The following is a 20,521-nucleotide window of genomic DNA, read 5'->3' as shown; positions in this document are numbered from 1 at the left end:
AGCACAGACTCCTCTCGTCCATGGCACAGTTGCCGCCATGGTGGCAGAATGGGAAGCACGGGAATAGCAGAGGAGAGGAGGGATGGAAGTAGGGAAGGGGGCTAAATTATCTTTTGGTTGCACTGCATTTACTCTAAGGACCTGGGCTTTTGCCATAACTAAAGACACAGGTGGATGTTTAAGAAGCACTTAAATGAGGTCACTTAGAGGTTCACGAGAGTAATTAGTTTCTTATATGACCTGGATATTGACTCTTAAGCTAAATTCTTGGACTTGAGACCAAGCAGTTACKGAAGTGTCCCTGTTGCACCATGATTTTTTTTTCCGATAGGGGGATGCTCCAAGAATAGTAATTAYCCAGCAACAGATGGTGACTCCCCCTAGCCTGCATTAGGTAATTCCAGAAAAGCTACCTCTCAAGTTTTTCCTTGGATTTAATAAATAAATATTTAAAGAGTGTTTCAGAGACGTGGTGTTCTGTAGCAGGAGGGGAGGGAGGCTTTTCCTGGAAGTCTCACGCCGTATCTGGTAATCACCCAGCCTCAGAGGCGATGCGAAATGTCGCGGAGAACGGCAGCACCTGGAGCGCCAGCACCCAGATAAGGAGCAGAGACACAACCGGGCGGACGGACAAAGGCAGTTCTACATCACAGGAGCAGGGAGAGGCAGAAGACTGGCGAGAAGCATCCAGGCAGCCAGCACAGCTACCGGAGAGTGAGATAATGACACAGATTAGGGATGCAAAGGGCAGGCCTGAAAAGCGGGGAGAGAAGGAAACAGAGAGAGGGAAGGTCAGGAAGGAGACTGGGCCAAAGAGGGTCAGTGCAAAAGCACGTGAAGATAGGCAAGAGCTGCCAGAGGGAGCTTCAAAGCATCCCTTCCTTGTCCCCAGCCACAAGCTAAAAATCCAGAAGGCATCACCGGAGGTTGTCCCCAAACCAGGGGAGATTTACAAATGAACGCATTGCAGCGAGTCTAAAGAGAGGCCTAGCAATGCACGTTGGACTCCCCTTGAGCTTGCGGGCTCCAGGTGAGAAGGAGGTTCAGCAGCTAGCCCTCACAGTTACGTGCACATAAGCACACGCCAGCCTACGGAACTGTCCCCAAGGAGGATGACATGGTCCCATGGCCCAATTCCAGGAGACAGAGCTGGCGCTGTTGCAAGGAAGAGGTTTGCCCGCAACACGGGCGGCAGCCTGTGCCGGGTCAGGAAGAGCCGAGCGCCGCGTGGCCTGAGGCCACACACACCTCGGGGAAGGCTCGTGACAGAGGCAGAAACGTGGGAAAAAAAGGCCAAATAGCACATCAAAAGCTGGTCAAGGACTGATGCTGGCCACCATGCTGGCCACCAGCATTGGCGACTGCTGGGGAAGTGACCGATGAGTTGGCAGCAACAAATGTGTCTGCAATGGTAGCACCACTCTGTAGAGAGGGACACCTGAGCATTTAGAGAGGGAACCAGGGACAGTAACAGCAACAGGTTCATATCACAGCATCTAAGCGCCGGTCCACATGGATCAGCATATGTCCTTACACGACTGGTGACAGATATTTCAAAGAAAGGGGGAACAACTACTAGAAGGCCAAGTGAAAGCACCATTCAAATAGTTTTCATGACACTTCCTAGCCATTATATAAATACATATATATATAAATCTAGCTCCAATCAAGTATGAATAACAACTTGCCTTTTATCTTGCAGGTTTGTACTCTACCTTTTATTATCCCCACGCATTTCTTACCCACCCCACTTTTTTCCCCTTTTTTTAAACTCATCTTGGTGGTACTTCGTGGCTGAGAATTTTATAGATTAACCCTCAATTGATGCAAGTCCATGAACGCACATCAGCTGTAAGCACCGTGCAAAGCTAGCAAGTATCTGCTATAWCTTGCATTATGTGAAACCACCCCTCTCAATAGTGGAACAGTGTGCTAACACCAGGAATGCACTTTCTATTTTGTGTATATAACTTCATTTCACTTTGCACCTCTCTTTCTCTAAAAAGAGAAGGGAGATCTCACATCTGAAGCATTAGCCCTTGTTCTGGGGAGAGGACCAAGGAAAGATCACACTTCAAATTCCTTTAGGAGGTAGATGGGAACAGAAGCAGTATTTAGGAAAGTAAGATGCAATTTACCAATCTTTTGGGAGCTAGGAAAACATCAGAGGCAAGTCAGATGTTACCCTCCTCCCTTCCAAATGCTGCCCTCAAGCCACCACCAGCTGAATACAAAGAGCAGCACTTCCCTATAAATGAGATAGTGGGCCCTCCCTGACTGCTCCCAGCTGCTGCATTTTAACCAGGGACACGTCCTTGATGTGCTAAAGCTCTAGCTATTATTTACACCTGACCTTTTCCCTCTCCAGCTCCTGCTGTTGCAGCACTGCTGGTGGGGTTGGGGCTTGCAGAGATTGCAGAGATGATGATGAAGAGTGAAACACGCCAGGTTCCCTGCCTGTGCCAGAGCTGTCATCACTACCACCATGGACTGAGCTAAACCCATGCAACAGTAGGAAAGAGGAGGAAAAAAAAAAGAGTCTAATGTAGACAAAGCCTTTGAGGAGCTTAACCCCTCTTCCCCTTTTCCATCTCTTTCCCACTTGAAAGCAAAGAACCTCTTCTGAGTAAGACACATGGTCTCATTTCCATATCTGAAGCCAGTCCTGAAATACCATCGTGAAATTATGCTGCTCGAGAGGAGACCATGAAGGAGATTCACTTTGAGCGATGCTGCTGCTTCTGTTTTTAATTCCACTCAAAACTGACTGCTCCAGAATCCTGTGCACACCTGGACTAGGGCAGTCAATCCCAGGCACCTTGTTACCAGAGTGATACGGGCAAATTGGAGGGAATTCAGAGGGAAGCAGCAACAAAACCCATCAAGGGCTGGAAAAGGATCAGCATCTAAGGGAAGCTTAACAACATTAAATATGTATAACTTGACTGAGAGGACTTAAAAGGGACATGTTGACAAGCTATACCTCTTTGAAAGCTAAAAGCAGTGAGTGAAGAGAAGAGCTATTCGGCATGACGTGCAGGGTCTAGAAAGGAGAGATGGGTTGAAAGAAAGAAGTCTGCTCAAACTTGAGGGGGAACTTTTTGCCGTCTACAAATGCTTGGCTCCTGAAAAGCTCCTTCAGGAAAGTTAGGAAACCTCTATTGTTTCAGACATTTAAAACAATGTTGGGACAAAGAACTAGGAGATATATAAACTCCTTTACCTTACAGTTTAGCAGCATGACTCCTTTCTCAAGCTCCTTACAGACTAAGCAAGGTCTTTTAGCTATTTTCACTTTGCATACCCCTAAATATTTCTCAGTACCTTGTCATGCAGCTTTTAGGTCTATCAGGTCTCAAATTTTCCAAGCAGCATTTAGGAAAGTGAGTTCCTTTATATATCTACCTCCTGAAATGACACTTTTTTTGGAGAAAACTGACCCATAATTCCTAGGAAATGTGTTTTGTTAGCATAGAACAAAATCCTGCAAAATTCAATTTGCATGCTCTATTTCTCTTGCATGTTGGAGAATTGCTTTACATGGAAACCACAACAAAGCTGTGAAGACCAGGCAATGCTCAGCTCTACTTTTCTTTCCTTTTCTTGCAGCTTTGCTCAATGTTGCCTCTCACATATCACTTTTGTCCACCATGAGGCCCTTTGAAAGGAAGCCTCTGGAAAATACTTGCAGGGAAAGTGGGAAAAAAAAAAAAAGAAAAAGAAGAAAGGGAGAAACTGCTAGAAGGGAGAATTCTCAGGAGCTTTGATGTGAGCTTACCTTTATCCCCACATGCACAATACACCTTGCAGAGGAGGACATGTTTATACATAAATAAATAGCAGAGGCGAAGGGGAAGAGTAGAAAAAAAAAGAAATGTCAGGATATATTTGAGTGAGTTTCTGCTGTTGACATGAAAGCCAGGCGCAGGCTTAAAATCTCCAGTTCAGGAAGAGAATAGGAGGAAAATATGACTCCTCGGAAAGGGGAGAGGGCAGAAATGATCCCTGCCGCTGATCTCCTTGTCATCCTGCAAAGGATAATATTGTAAGCTGTATTTTCTATGAGATTCTTGCAGGACCTGGTATCACAAGGCAACTCTGTACATACTGAGCATCAAATAGTATTTTTGGCGTAGCACCTAGGCATGGGCAAAAGTGCTCTGTGTATCTGGAGCACTTGTATTTTACAAAGGAGAAGTATTACTACACCTGTTTTGTACATAAAGAGATGCTGGAGGTGGCAAGAGGTGGGCTGAACAAAGTCATCTAATGAATCAGTTTTACAGCTGCAAGGTGCTGGCCGGCTGCTTCTGGCAGCAGGACCTACCCATCAGTCCAGGTATTTACCATGTACTGCCCTTCCACCACCCCAATAAACTGATCTATGGAGGCAAAACAGCCTTTAAAAACCCTCTTACCACTACTGTTAGTGACCACCTTTTTCCTTCTCTCCTGCTGGGATCTGCTCTGGGACATGCAAACAGAGCAGAAAGGACTGTCTGAAACACAAGCTCTTCCTGGCCACTGTTTGAAGGCAATTGGCTAGGACCACTTGGCTCCGCGCGTTGGAGCTGAGCTGCAGGCCAGCTACCAAGGGAAAGGGAAGACACCACGGCAGAGACTGCTCCGACTGTTCCTGTACTTTTGACCCACAGTTTTCTGGGAYCGACAAAACAAGTTGTGTAAATTGGCTGGAACGCCGAATATAAAACCTTTTCATTTCTTGGCCAAGACAACATTGCTTAATCCTCCTGGAAGCGTTTATCCAGGGATACCTTATCTGGATTCGCTGCCTGACATTCCGTCTGTTGTCCCACGAGCCTGCTGCAAAACTAAACCTCTGCCCCCAGCACAGTTCATCCAAAGTATTGATAAATCACTTCCCCACAAGGTTCTTTCCTATACTATTGTCCAGCTGTTCATTTACCTCCTGATACGGGTCATGGCTTCCAAGGCTAGCTTTCTAATTCTGTTCTTCTCGAGGATCACTTGTTTAAAATAATTTCCAGAAGTCCAGTAGTGTAGGAAGCGATGCCAAACTTCAGCTTCAGCTGGCATAAATCAAGGGTCAACAGGGCCCCGCTAAAGTAAATGGGCATGTCTAAATTTACACTAGATGAGGATCAGCTCTGCTTCCTTGCATCAGCCTCTAAATGAATTCGTTAAATACAGCACTTCAGTCTGCTCCGCTAAAAGCAGCTCCAGCTGGCAGGAGGTTTCAGATCCAGGGAATGTTTTAAAGATGAGGATTTGTGCCTTGCACTGAGTTTGCACTTGGCTGGGGGTAGGCTCCCATCAGCCATGCAGGGGCCATGGCACCATGCCCACCTGATCCGTGCCTGCATATCCGCAGGGTCTGTCTCRTGCATGACATTTACAGGAGACCTCTGTCCTTGGGGAGATAACCTAGAGCAAAGTTCTCCTGGAAACCCCCTCTTGCTGTGGCACTCCAGGACAGCAGAATGGACATCCTCCTGCAGCTCTCCTAGACTAATGGGCTTCTCTCTTTCTTTCTCTCCCTCAGTGTTGAGGGTTTGCAAGCTCTGAAATTTGCAGCAGGGTAAGCAGCAGCATTGGGGGAGTGACAGCAGTTGGGGATTTGTGCGACAGGAATGAAACAGTAGCAAATTTTGACATTAAACCCTAAATAAGAGGATATCAAAGTTATTTTTAGGTTATAGGAGAAAAGAAAAAAAAAACTGTGCTGTGATTGTCTGCTCTGTCTCCATGTATTGCATGGATCTCATGACTTCTGCAGCTTAATCCCTTACCTGCTCGCTAAAACAGATGGTGGTGTTGCAGGCTCTTTGCAGACTCTGACAAATATGACTGTACTGGGAACATTGTTCATGTTTCCACAGATTGCTGTGCAACCCTAAGGGCTAGATACACTGGTTATAGATGAAAGGGAGCATCCAAAGCACAATCTGCAGCAAAGAATAGATTTTTATGCTCTCTTTCAGTTCTCTTCCTGAGGAATATCCTTGTTCCTACAGCCTTGGAACAGTCACACACAACATATCTTCTCGTAGACACATACAAAGCTCAAAACAAAGAACAGACCCTTGGAAACCTTCATCCTCACTGTCCTGTCAATTCTTCTCTCTCTTTTTTTTTTTTTTCTGGCCAGGACCAGAGTGCACATTATTTATTTATTTATTTATTTATTTTCCTTGGAGACAAATATATCCACTGAACAGCAATCACACCTCAGCAAACGAGCATGGAACAAGAGACCTCTAACTCAAGGGAACGTGGGAGCCCACAGCGAGGTACTGCCGAGTCTTGGGGCAGTTGCAGTTTGCCACTGCCTGTCTGACTTTACAGTTATCGCTCCCTTCTGTCCTCAGATCTCTTGGCAGGGTGTCTGCAATTCCCAAGCTGTGAAAAAAAGGACAAGTCCCGGCCATTTTCATGCCCAGGAAGGGAGAAAGCCCAGCTAAGTTATTAGTTCATGCTAGACTATTCCAGGACGTCTCACTATGACGTGACCTTGTGTACGTGCACGTGTGTGTGTGTCTGATCAGCTCGTGCGCGGAAAGACAAGTGAGGTTAGCTGAACTACATGCATTGCTCCCACCAGAGCCATATAAAACGGTGATAAACCACAATTGGAATCGTTTTGCAGTAAGTATCTGGCCAGAGGTGAAGCGTGAGGTTGCGGTGGCAGCTCCATTCCCCTTCCCCCTCCACCTGATGGATTCTTGGTAATAAACCACTCCTCATCCTTTCCTGTTTTAAACCTAAACTGCTGGCATTCAGGGAGGATAAAAATTTCGACCACCTTTCAGAAGAGACTTCTCAAGAACTAAAAGCCTCTGTTGGCATAAAAGCCAGCATGTAATGGACTTCCTCTGTCCCTGAAAGTAGTTTAGCACCGCAGGAACTCGGACTCCTTTTATCTCTCTCCTTTATTTAACTGGAGTCGTTAAAATAAACTGATTTGCCAGCCAATTAATTATCAAATATCTGTAGCAGCTTTCAAGCCCTGCCATTACTCAGCCTCAGAGGCCCCCACAGGCAGTGCTAAGCTACCGTCTCCTTACCTGGGTAACCGTAAGCTCAGACACGTACCCCTGCTGAGCCCGGCGCAAGCCCCAAGCTGGGAAGCTTTAGTGTGACCAAGGTACTGTGAGGAGCTCCCAGCCACCTGGTCACAGACCCTGGCCCACCTCTCTGCCAGCCTGGCTCCTCTCTCTCCTGCTTTCTTCCCTCCCATGGCACTCAACGCTGCCAGCAAGGCTGAACCGCAAATATGGAGCGCGCCAAGGCTCAGCTCTGCGCTGAAGACCCAGTCTCTCCCTCGCCGTTCACTGGAAGCCTGTACTTGCCATAGCTATATTAGCAATGCCCCTGCCGTCTGTTTTATAAGCAATAAACTGCACTCATACGTGGTTTCAATTAGGAAATTTCAAATGAGATTGAAGATAATGCATCCCATAATTACTCACCCTTCTCCTTTCTAGAAACTCAAGCAGAATCATTTCCAGGCCAAAATGTGGTCTCTCTTGATTGATGATGCTAATAAAATGGCTTTATTGTGATATAAATAGCCTTAAAAATGTCCCGGAGAGTCAATACAGTGCTTGATGGCCTTACGCGAGCAAGGTCCTTATCCTATCGTGTACTAAAGCTTAATGAGTTATGCTTCTGGAAAGTTTGCCATCGGATTTGGGTATTGATCTGGTGAACTACAGAAGGGTAGCTCCCAAATTAGACATGCAAAGCTGGAACTGTTTGAGCACCTTTCCCCTTCCCTACATTCCCTATTAATAGTCTCTTTGGTTCCGAGCGTGCCTGGTGCCAGCTCAGACACAAGCGCGCCGGAGCCCAGCAGGAGCCACGGGAACRCTGTGCTCAGGCGCCTCTTTGCTGGAGAGTTACCAGCCACCGTCACAGGGCTCGCAGGATCTGAAATTCCCACAGGATCCTGCAGCCTCCAAGCCTCTTGCTGGCTTGGATGCCGGTGACTCTCTTGTGGACGAGGGGCCCAAATCCGTTTGCTCTGAGGCATCGACACAGTCCATGCCACAGCAGGCAATATGTTGCTGTTGTCAGGAGAGGCCACACGGCCATTCCCACGGCACGGCTGGGAAATCAAAGTAGCCGGTGCCTCAGGCTGCACAGGAAGCTTCGAGCTGGGCAAGAACTTCAATTTGTTTTTAAAATTAGCACCCTCAGTGAAGCAGCTCATCCCAGGAGGCCAAATATAGAGTCTTCCTTGAAAGAAGAGCGCTGTGGACAGGCACCAGAGGAAAAAAAAACAGAGTGTGCACACTCTTTCCTTCTTTTTTTTCTAAAGAACTGCAGATAATCTTTCCTCGTGAAGATAAAACACTGTTTCAAAGACTTTATTTGAGAACAGGCCATCCTGCAAACATGCTTCTGGCCCTACTAGTACCTTGGTCTTGTGCATCCATAAATATGAGACACTGTCAAGCTTCGACCACTCATGGGTGCTTTCCAGCACTGCTACCTTGGCTCAGATGCGGAGGCAGCCTGGATACTAAAAAGCTTTCCTGCGAGTGACAGACCCATATACACCTGTCAGGAATTGCTGATATCATAGCAGCGGTGACAGTGATGCRATCAGAGCCTGGCAGACGGGCATAAACAAGAGGGACGCCTTGCATGAGGAAGGGTGACTGCGGAAGTTGGAGGGGGAGCTGCAGGTGCTGGCACGGGAGGAGATGAGACCGAACCATGCTGTGCTTCAACCGGTGTGTGACACGGGAYGAAAAATGGGGGGCCACAATCTCCTCTCTGCCTTATTAGTGCTTCCTGCCTCGGAGGGGGAGAGGCTACGTATGTTCCCAGGCCTCCTTCATTTCCCCCTCGTCCATGTCACTCCTGTAKTTATACCCAGCCCGGGATGCTTGGGAGCAATTTTGCTCCTGGTAATAAAGTCTTTGCAAGTGTGTAGGCAGCGGTGCATGTGTGCGTATRTCGTCTGAGATGGTGCGCAGAAGCTGGGGTGTGTGGAGATGAGGAGATGATGGTTCTGTGTACACGAAAGAGCAGGAATGAGGATGAGCCTAAGTGAACATGTGTGTCAGGAGAGGAGAGAGACTGTGCTTTGCGAAGCACCAGACAGCAGGAGTGAAAATGAGAAGGTTCTCATAGGAGACAGACTGTGTGTGTGCGTGCGCGCATGTGTGTGTCAGAGGAAGAAAGAGAAAGGTCTTATTCACTGCCTTCCTGTATGTGTTTGATGAGTATCACAAGTTTTAACCAAGAAAAATATGTATGTATTCAAATCAAACACAAAACACCCTTTTTGCCTGGAGCACTCCTGCCTTGCTTGTTTGTTCTGTTGCAAGCTGTTCGTTAGAGGAACACAGGAAACAAGAGGAGAGAGGGGAAAAAAAATGCTCAGGTTGACATACTTAAACACAGCGTACTATCAAGGCAGCAGCAAACACTGAGAAGGGGAGAAGGAGGTATGAGAGCTGGTGAGCAGCTTTGACACTGCTGGAATGGGAGATGCCTCTGAGAGTTTCTGAAGACCATTCCTCAAGTGGATTATAATTATGTTTACTGTACACCTACTGAGTTGATTCAGCAGCTACCTACCAGGAAATGCGCTCTAAAGCCTCTTCCCGATAACCATTTTGCAGCAAGGACTCGAAAGACAATGCGAGTAGCACYGGCACTGTTGCCTCAATCCCCCGCAAAGCTCTTTCCACTGAGGCTAGACAGCCCCAGTTGTCAAAATGTGAACGAAGGGACAACAGGACTCAAACTGGATTTGTGAACAGGAAGAAAAGCAGTAAGCACAGATCAAGTTCAAAACCTCCAGGGCTAAAAGCCTTTCTAGGGCTCTATGTCAGGCAAGCACAGGTATAGAGAAAAGGATGTCTTAGAAAAAAAAAAAAAAAGCTTTTTCCGTGTTCTATTACACTTTATTCCTGCTGATAAAATTAAACTCCTCTGTATGTTTATAGCAGTTCTGTGCCATCACAAACCACAGGCTGCCAGTGTCTAAAGCGAAAATCCACCAATACCCACATCCACTCGGCCTTCCTGAGCAGCTTACTATGCCATTAGCAGTAGGCGGGAAGAGGAGAGGAATGCCAAGACCTGATCATGGGAGTGGAGAAGCCACCACATTGGAGACATGATGTCCAGGAGAACCAGMGGCAGAAGTACACTATAAGAACACTATAACAACAGCTCTTTTATCCACTGAGATTGAAGCATGTGAAGCTGGTGCTGGCTCCTGCTTTGTGCTGGCGCTGGTCTATGCACAATGAGCCCCTATTGACTGAGGACCTGGATGCTACCGTAGCCTCGGTGATAATAGTTATTGTTGTTCAAAAAAATTACCCAGCAACTTTATAAATCCTGCTGCAGCGTTTGACTCTCTGACCTCTGGCGGTAGTGTGGATTTCACAGGCCAACTACCTGCTGTGTGAAAAAGTGTCTCCTTTCACGYGAACTAAATTAAGCTACCATTAGCATCTCCAAGTGACCTCTTGTTCTAGAATTACAGGAGGACAGAAAAAGGAGGGACTGATCGGTTTTCAGTACACCTTCATTAGTGTAAATAACTCAATTATAATCCTTTGGCTTGTCTCTTTGGGGAGGCTACGGATGCCCAGCGTTTGCAACTGCTTTGGAGCAGGCGAGGAGTAAGCAGAGGCAATGCGCACCGAGGGACAGTAGAGGGCACGTTGGCAAGAAAGAAGAAGGGAGAACTACAGAGGGGAAATGGCGCTTGTACCTTTCTGTGTGCTCGCTACAGTAAAAATATCCTGCTAAGCCCAACTGACTGCCTCCTTTTAGGTAAATCTTGTAAGATTACTAACCGTGCTTCACAGCCCTCTAGTAATTCTACACACTGTCTTAAATGAGGGCGTAGCCAGCGTTCAAGATAATGTCATTTTTTGTAACACATTCCCTATTGTTTTCCTGTCCCTTAAAGGCAACCAAGCATCCTCTACGCTTTTGCAATTGACGCTACTCACTGAAGAAGCTTTTATCGAGTTACTCACCATGACTCCCAATCTCTTCCCTCCAAGGAGCCCGGGAGCTCGGAGCTCATCAACGCACAGCTGAAGTGGAGACTATTTGTGCAGCCTGCACTGCCATGCGCTCATCCACGCTGTAGCTCATCTGTCATCCTGTTGCCCGGTCCCCACAGAGCCTTTAGCTTACGCTGACTCACAGAGGCAGCGACCCATCTGTGCTTGGTAGCGAAGACAGGGGCAGCTCCTGGGGAGGTGAGGGGCACTCAGGGAGGCTTGGGAAAGGATCACAGACCCCAGGGGGAAGCCCCAGGGCAGGCAGGCCAAGACTGTGCAGCAAGCAGGGGAGCAAGCCAGCTCACAGCTACAATAGCTTTTCACAACCCTGACTCATTTTTCACTGGTCCAAACAGGTTGGAGTCATCTCCACAGTACTAATGCATTGGCCACATATCACAGGGCAGATTAAACGCCTCCACTGTGTGTGGTGGCTCCCACRATTAATTTCTCTCCACACAACAGAGCAACTGGCCTTTGCTTCCTAACACTTCACTGGTTTTTAATCCACGACAAGTCCTTGCCCCTTCTCCCATGGCTGTTTCTTTCCTTTCATAATTTTGTGTGAAAGGCCTTATCAAAGGCTTTATGAAAATCAAAGTATATTATGTCTGTTGGGGACCACCTCTATCTCTTATTTTATTAAACTTAAAAAAAAAAAAAAAAGGAAAAAAAACCCTTGCAGCTCAATAAGGCACAGTTTTCCATTCCAGAAGTCACACTGGAYTGACCCTGTCATGTCGCACTTATCCAAACGTTGCACTAGCCTGTCTTTAATTAGCTTCGCAATCAGGTTGGCTGTAAATGAAAGAGAGTTCCCACATCTGTAACTCCCAGGTTGTTTCCTGATTATTAAATAACAATAATAATAACAATATTTAGCATGTACAATCCTCCCTTCCTGAAGATCTCAAGGCATCCTGCATGAGGCCGAATGTACAATGGGCCTCAAAGATGGCGCCCCGCCASGTTCCCTTGGCAAAAGGAGCTGGAGGAGGAAGACCAATATGCTCAGCAGGCCCACAGCTATCACCCAGCTGCCACCCCGATCTTGACCCAAAAAGCTGCCATCCCTTTTCTCAAATCAGACATCAGTCCCTAGGAGCTGGGGGCAGCTGCTTAACTGCATCTTCTTCTACGAGAGCAGAGAACTTGCGTGTTTTCTCCATGAATCCRGCCCCGCTATTAGCAGCTCGGCACTCGTTAGGGAGACGCTGTGTATAAGGATCCGTCAGACACCGCTGTCAGTATATTTCATGCATTATTTACTTCAGAGCCCTGAGACTAATGCTACCCCAGTCCCAGTGATTTACTGCATTTGAGTTTCTCAAGCTGATCCATAACTTTGGGTAATAATAACAATAACAAAATACTTTGTATGCATACATCATCCCCGTCAGCAGCAAGGCGCGCGGAGACGAGGGTACAACCACAGAGCCGCCGCGTCAGCCATTTGCCGGGAGCGCGGCCGCCTTGCGCAGGCAGGTCGCCCCACTCCAGCTTGATCATGGCTGCTTTAATACGAATGCCTTGCCCCACCTCGCAAAAAGAGGGTCCATCCTGTGGCCCATCAGCCTCCTTCGCTGCTGCCACAAGACATGGTAGAGCCCAGACGCACGGCCCTGGGGAAGCTGCCTGTCACCGCCACCTCCTCAGCACCCTGGTCCCAGGCCAGCCTGGCAGTCATGGGCACCAGGCCATGCTCTCCCCTCARTGACACAGGCTCCTCCACGGCCAACCTCCAAAGCTGCCCGTGCCTGCTATGCCGCCCTCCAGGGGCAGCCAGCAACATCAGGTCACCACAGCCCTGACCTGCAGCTGCTCTGCCAGACCCCACAGCCCCCTTGCTGCCATGCCACCCGTGAGGCTCTAGCCTTAAGGAAGGCAGTGGCCCTAGGTTGTGGAATCTCCCTCTCTGGAGATCTTCCAAACCTGCCTGGATGCCGCCCTGTGCCCCATGCTGTAGGTGTCTCTGCTGGAGCAGGAGGGTTGGACTAGATGATCTCTAGAGCTCCTTTACAACCTTAACTATTCTGTGATTCTGTGATTCTGTAATATCCTACTGTGCTATGAGTAACAGAATTATCAATAAAATCCACGTAGCAACAGTGAGGTGCCCAGGCAAGGCTCTAGCTGGGCGACAACTCCTAATGCTCTGCTGATACAAAGTCACAGAGATCAATGTGTGCGTTAGCTAAGCGTCGCCAACAATGATCTTCTCCTGTGCCTTTTGCATCTTGCCTCTCCAAAACCAGCTTGTTTCTTGGGGCAAAAGTAACCATTTCTGATGGCTTATGTCAGCTTGAGTGAGACCTGAGCTGGTGCTACACACAGTCACATTACTGAGGGGGAAAGATGGAGGGCTGCCCTATGCAAGTGGCTGCATGAACCCCACCACTCTGCTCTGAGATGGGTGATGCTCCTACTAATGTCACCCAAGGCACTAGTACCCTTTTATCTCCACCGGCATGGCTTGGCAAGCCTACACATGTACCTTGTGCTTTGGCAGTGCACGGGCTCTCAGCAGCCCAAGCCCGGCTCTTCTTTGCCATGAGGGATGCTCCAGGAGTCCCACCTGGAGAGTAAGTACTGCTGAGCAGAGCCCTAAATCAAGAGTTACATCCTCCCTCACAGGCACCAAAACAAGCTGCTCTAAAAACCCGTCATTTATGGTGTCAATAAATTGCCTCTCCAAATCATGCCCAGATGTGCAATTTAGGACCCAGTCACCTTGTCTTTTTATTCCTAACTGCAAAGTGCTCTGCTCTCCTATGGCACTCACTCCCTAATAAATCACAACAAAATACATTAAAAGCACTCATTATTGTTATTAATTACTATTATTGCATTAGCAGATTTTACTACTTCCTTAATCTCTCTAATGGCTGACATGCTGAGCTCTCCGAGGAGAGGGTCTGGTGGGTTGGGATGGGGAGTGCCACAGGATGGGGCCCTGCTTCAGGGCTGCCTCACTCAGCTTTGCTCCATGGCATGCACTGACATACATAACTCCTTCACGCACCAGGGCCAGTGATGGCTGACAAACCTCCATCCTGTATATTCACACATCACAAGTATTTGAGGCTAGTGCTTTCTAGGTCCAAAACAACAGGGGAGAGGAGGGAGGAGAACAGAAAGCTTTCCACCTTATCTGTGTGCTGCAGTATGTCACAACACTTAAGCACAGTGAATCTCTCAAAGCTGAGCAGTTTGGGGCATGTGTAGCCTGTTGTCCTAATACTCAAATATTCAACAAACTCACTCCTACTTGCAGCAGTGATGCTGCCTGAAATGTCAACTCAAGCAGGCCCAAGTACCCTTCTATCTCAGTTTCCTCTCCTGTCCTTTCTCTGCATTGTATTTGTTTAAACTGTACCCTCTTCAAGATAGGAAGAGTCTCACGCTGTGTTTGTACCTCTGCCATCACAGAGACTAGAAGAGGCTTCTGGCTGTCCATACGATAAGTCACAGCAGTGGTAGCATCATTAAACCCTCTGCTTCTTTCGAACAATTGACCAAAAGCAAGGGAGGTCCTGATCACCAGCAGCTTGGATAATGTGACAGGAGACACTCTCATTGACTTCAGAAATGACACCAAACTTGGGGGATTGCCTGACACACTAGAGGGTACAACTGCCATTCAAAAGGACCTCAAGAACCTGCAGAAACAGCATGACAGAAAGCTCATGAAGTCAACAAAGACAAGTGAAAAGTACCAAAACTATTGAAATGACCCCATGGTACCATATAAGATGGGGACTAAGTGACTGGGGAGCACCTCTTTGGAAAAGGAGCTGAGAGTCATAGCGAAAAGTTGAGTACCACATGTCCTTGCAACAAGCAAAGGTAAATACATACTGGGCTGCAGTAATGCAAGTAGAGCCAGTAGACTGAGGTGAAAGATTATTCCCCTCTAATCAGCAATTATGAAGCTGCATATTGGGCACTATACTACTCCCAAAATGTTTGGCTGGACATTAAAAAAAAAGTATATATTTTTATAGTGGGAGCAAGTCACTGCTGAATATCTGCCAAGACAGGTTGTGGAATTACAGTTCCAGGAGATTTCCAAATTTTGACCCATCAAGATCCTAAGCCATCTGACCTAGTGCTGAAGTTTGCCCTGCTTTGAGCAGGCAGATCAACTAGAGATATCCAAAGATCCCTTTCCACAAAAAAAAGTTATGCTGTGATTTCAAAGGGAATGTTGTAGTTCTTTCTTCTGAGACAGTTGCAGTATGAAAGTTGAACTCAAAACAGCTCGATGGGAGATTGACTCCACACCAGTCCCCAGAAGCCTCCTCAGCAGGGCTCTGCCATCTGCCAGCAACGTGTATGCAGGGCACAATGCACAGCCCCAGAGCAGGTAGCTCTTTCTGCCCTGCTGCCTGCCTTTTCCTCTCCCACACCATCTTACAGTGAGGACCAGTGCAAATGGACTGGAAACTCCCAGGCACAGATTTGCACACCCAAGGGAATTGTGTGCACCACTGAGTGTTGTTCTGAAACTGTGGGGTGACCCCACACCAATGTGCTGGGAATCTTCCAAGGATTTGGAAAGATGAGGATAGGCAGAGGGATGAGCATGCAGAAACTGGGCCAGGCCTGCCCGTACCCAAACCAAAAGACATGCATAATTCAGGGCTGTTTCACTTAGCACTAAGATGCAGTCACCTCTGGGTTAGATCACAGCAGCAGTACAACAACACAGTTCACTTCAGAAAGTGAAGCCCTACTGACACCASAAAGGGATTTACAAGTAGGTCAGGCTGCGATTATCCAATCTGAATTTAGACCTGACTCCTGGGATAACCATCTAGACTTTYAAAGAAGTCAAAAAATCTTTATTAGTTGAGAGAGGCCAGAATGTTTATTTTACTTTTCCTCTAAACACACCTGACCCTTATTTCTTCCTTCAAGTCATCACACTCTTTCCATTCCCTTTCTCTTCCATTCACATACCTGAACTCCTTCTCCCTCCCCAATTTCCTCTCCACTGTCCCCTCCTCCAGTTTATTTCCGCATGTTGCTTCTTCATCACTTCATCTATTGCCAACTTTTTGGCACTACAATCATATCTCAGCAATGCCTGCAAATGACTACAAAGCTGCTTGCAGAGAGGCACATTAGGAGGACCACTTGACAGGAGCTGGGCCAGCACCTTCCCCTGGCTGCAGAAGGGACATGTGGCTGGACTCTGTAATGTGATGAATAACATATGAAGTATGGAGCGTTGGCCATATGTTGTAGCAATTCCATTATACACAACACACATTGCAGAAAAAAATGCCATGACGTAGGGCTCTGATAGAAGTGCAGGCTCATTGAGGGCTTGTATACTGCCACCTGCTCTTCAGTGATAGATGACAGAGGAAAGAAAGGAAGGGCAAAATTGCTCTTGGAAGTGATTTACAATCATCTAAGGTCAGTCTGTGAATGTATATGTTTAACGGAAAAGAACAGTGATTTCCAAGGAATGTCTGCTGGCTGGGGCAGGATGGGAAAGCCAAGTGACCCTGCAAAATCCCTGAGAAACCACACAGCATGACATTTCAAGGGCTCCTAAAAGCTCCCAGGCCCATGTCCCCATTTTGGCACAGGTGCTACGAGTGACAATTACGTCTTTTGCTATTGGCTTGTGAATGACTGGCAGGGACCCAAAATTCTCTTGAGTCACCTTCTCCTGCAACTCAGTGAGCCAAGGACCAGAATAAGCACTTGATGTAGTTGGGATTTCTCTGGTGACAGCAGGCAAGGAGAGGAAAATTGAGATTCTAGGCAGATTTCATGGTCTGGACTAGCTCCAGTTCTGCTTGGAAGTGAAGGGTATTAGGGTACATTTTCTATGCCGCACAAAACAGAAGAGTCAGCACTTTCCTGCAGATGCTTACACCCCTGGGCCAGGCAGAGAGAAGACAGCTGCTCTGCTTTGTACTGGGGCTTGCAAAGAAAATAAGGTATAGAAATTCCTCACTGAAGAGCAGGAAAGGAAGGAGGGGAAGACGTGTCACATGAAAGGAGAAAGTAGAGAGTGAGTGAGTAATGGCACTAGAGCTTAGTTGTCTCATGCTGGAGTCTTAAATTGCCCAAAGTGGGAGGAAAGTCACTTTAACCTCTCAATATGGCAAGTAAAATTATTGTTGAAGAACGGAAAAGCATTGAAAGGAGTGATGGAAATGAGGTAGTTATGAAGCTACATGGACCAAGTTAGAGTCTTCTGGTGAGTGGTAGATGAGACTTGCCATACTAGGTGACATACTGGGGCTAGGCTGAGGACCCCAGAGCTGAAAAGCAACCATCAACATAGCTTGAAAACTTCACTCAGTATTGGAAAAAAATCACATCCCCTGTGAAAGAAGACACAGGGATGACAGTCCTAACGTTATTTAGAAAGCTCTAGAAAAAGYATTGTGAGGAAGCAGAGAATATCAAGCCATGCTGGTGGGTTTTCTTTGATCAGATAGTTTTTCATGACCCTAGGAAACCCACAGTGATAAAAAAGGCAAGAAGAATGAGCATGGGAGGTTCTCAGAGAATCAAGAAAATAGAATTGGAAAGGATATTAGGAGGCCATCAGATGCACACCCACCCACAACCCTACAACACAGTCAACCATATGTAAACTGTCACTGGAAAGAGCTTTTTGTAACTTGTCCTTCAACATCCACCAAACCACCAACCACCACCACTCAAGAGGACTCCATAGCCTTAGGAGTACTGAACTCTCCTCCTGACATATGTGCTTGTGTTATGAGATCTGGGGCCAAGTGGGGCTAATGCAGCAGTAGATAATTTTAGACAGATACTATAAAGTGCACAAAACCACATTGAAATTTATCGGGACCGATTGTGCAAATAAAGATGTGTTCAAGTTTTAAAATGTTTTGTGCTTTCTCATTTTATGTGCTAGTAAGGATTCTGTGGTGAGTTGGCAAATAGCAGATAAAGTTGTTGACAACAAAATCTTCATCTCAAAATTGAAGTTAATTTTGTGGTTGTAAAAAAAAGAAAAATGTAAGATAAAAAAGATGGCAGGTTAATTGTGATAACATCATTAAATTCTTATCCAGTCCTCAAAGCATATCATATTTATTTAGAGGCAAGTGATCTGGGGAATCAGAAATGCAAGTGATTGCTGCATTTCACCTCTTGGAGTCGGTTTTGCATTGAGGCACAAACAAACTGAGTTTGGCAGTCAGAAACACTCTGACAAGATATGCTCCTGCATCCCCAAGCTGATTAAAAGATTGACTTGAAAGAGAGGGGTCAGTGCACAGGCGCACAGTTAAGCAACAGATAAGATGAGAGAAGACAGTACTTGAATGTACGTAGTCAATATCCTGGAGCTAATAAAAGTTCCTTACTGCAAAGGGCCTCCTCCGCACAGCTTTTTACATCAGTTCTCAGCAGGTGGTGCTTATCTTTGGCCCCTTGATAGATTAGGTCCTCCAGCAGATAGTATGCAGAGTCTAAGTCCCTCCATGTAATTTCCCATGTAGAACCAGAAGGACTCCCTGCAGCTCAGCAAAGGTAAGGGAGGCCAAGGGAAAACTTCTCTACCCAAATCTTGCTACTTTTCTGGTACCTTCCAGAGAGCAGCAGATGTCCAGCATAGAAGAGATGCTAGGGCCTGCTATTGACATTGACTATCGTGGGTAGGACATTTCTCTTGTATGAAGGGACTGAAAATCTCTTCCTGTTTTCCTSCTTCATAAATGTTTCTAACCTAGATGAGGTGACATGGAAAGGGAAAGGAGCACAAAGGCAAATGCGGTGCTTCAGCAATGTGCTGTTTGGCAGGGCTTACTCTAACTGAGCAGTACAAAGACACTCCAGTTCGATGGAGTTCCCAGCCATTAACTCCTCTCTTTGACATGGCAAACTGCATAGATACTAATTCAATACTTGATACTGATACTGAATTCAATTGGCAGTATCTGTGCTCTCTTCCTTCCCTTACTACTGGGACTGGGCTACCCACATGGGGTCCCTAAGGAGGCTCTGTGCAGTAAGAGCTACCCCTCCCATAAGCAAACAGCAAGATGGGGTAAAAACAGGGATTGACAGAGGCAAAATGCCATGTTCAAGATGGCAAAAGAAGTGTGAGACATAGCTGTGATACTCAAGTATCTCAAGATGCTACCTTTAAAATCCTTAAAATAGGCAAGGAAAGTAACAAGTAGTAAAGGAAAGGTAGATTTTGAATGCAGTCCCTTTTCATGTAATACAACAGTAGCAAACAGGCCATTTAAGGTGTTTGAGATCTAGAGCCAAGAAAAAAGCACTAAATTACCCTCCCGTGGACCTACCAAGCAAACTACAGCTGAAATTTCCCTCTGCTTCTCCATTGCTGTGCATGTCCCCCGGGGGGGGCAGCCACTCCTCACCAGCAAGCCACACCAGGGCTGGCAGCAAGCACCCTCGCCAGAATGCAYGATTGCCAATATGCTGGCTCTACCGCTGCGTCCCCTCTTGTTTTAAATCAATAGTTTATGACATGTACAAGGGGAAACTGTAAATTTAATTTTGTCCCCTGTAGTGCGATTCATATCTCGTTTGCTGGTAACGTAATGAATGTGTTTGCCCTCCAGACCCCCTGCCCAGTAGAGCAATTTAAGGATAAAGGGAGAGAAAATAGCAAAGTACAATTAGGGAGGTCGATTAACGCTGTATTAATCAGGGTCTTAGCTAAAGATAGCTTTACAACATTCGTACRTAAGAGGTAGGAGGGAGCTGGAGACCGCAAGCCTGCAGAAGCAACAGAGATTCAGATCCTTTTTTTTTTCTCAGCATTAAAACCTTACAGCTGACTTGAAAGTGCACATGACTTGCTAAATCACCTGGCCACATAAAGCCTGAAGACTGCAGATGCCCTGCCCTACCTGATGCCTATCAGAGGTGATCCAGGATATGAAATCAAACTGCCCCAAACTTGGGAGATACGCTAGCTAAACCCTGCTKAAACTCAGAGGTTTAATTGCTTCTGAGAAAGCGACTTCAGAATGTCACTGTACCAGACAGAGTGAGCATGACTTGCAATTGCTAAGGAAACCTTGCTGAATACACAGGTAGAAACCAAACAGCATAGGCAGAAAATGTGACAGCATGCTGAAGCTAATAGGGAGAGAAGCATCGAGGCCAACTGAAGACAGACACCAAAGGATAGGCTTTTCCACATCAGCGTCCTGGCTGAAACCAAGTTGGAGCAGGAGACAAGGAAAATAGCTGCTCCACAGTAAGAAGCAAGACTTGATATTCTTGTGAACAAATAGATTTTGCCAAAGAAACTTGGCTCCATTTATTTATTTTTTCCCTGCTGTAATAACCAACAAAACTCCAAATTATTTTGGTTAGGTAGGCAGGTCAAAGGAATAATATTTCTGCCCAATATCTAGTGCCAGACTTTGTAGAGAGGCCTTAGCTTTACAGAGAGCTGAAGAAAAAAGCAAAGTAAAACAAAATAAAAAAAAAAAAAAAAGGAAAAAAAATCACTAATC

Source organism: Nothoprocta perdicaria, unplaced genomic scaffold (genome assembly GCF_003342845.1).
Source record: "Nothoprocta perdicaria isolate Ctin4 unplaced genomic scaffold, notPer1 scaffold_193, whole genome shotgun sequence".
Lineage (NCBI taxonomy): Eukaryota > Metazoa > Chordata > Aves > Tinamiformes > Tinamidae > Nothoprocta > Nothoprocta perdicaria.
This window is presented reverse-complemented; position numbering follows the sequence as displayed.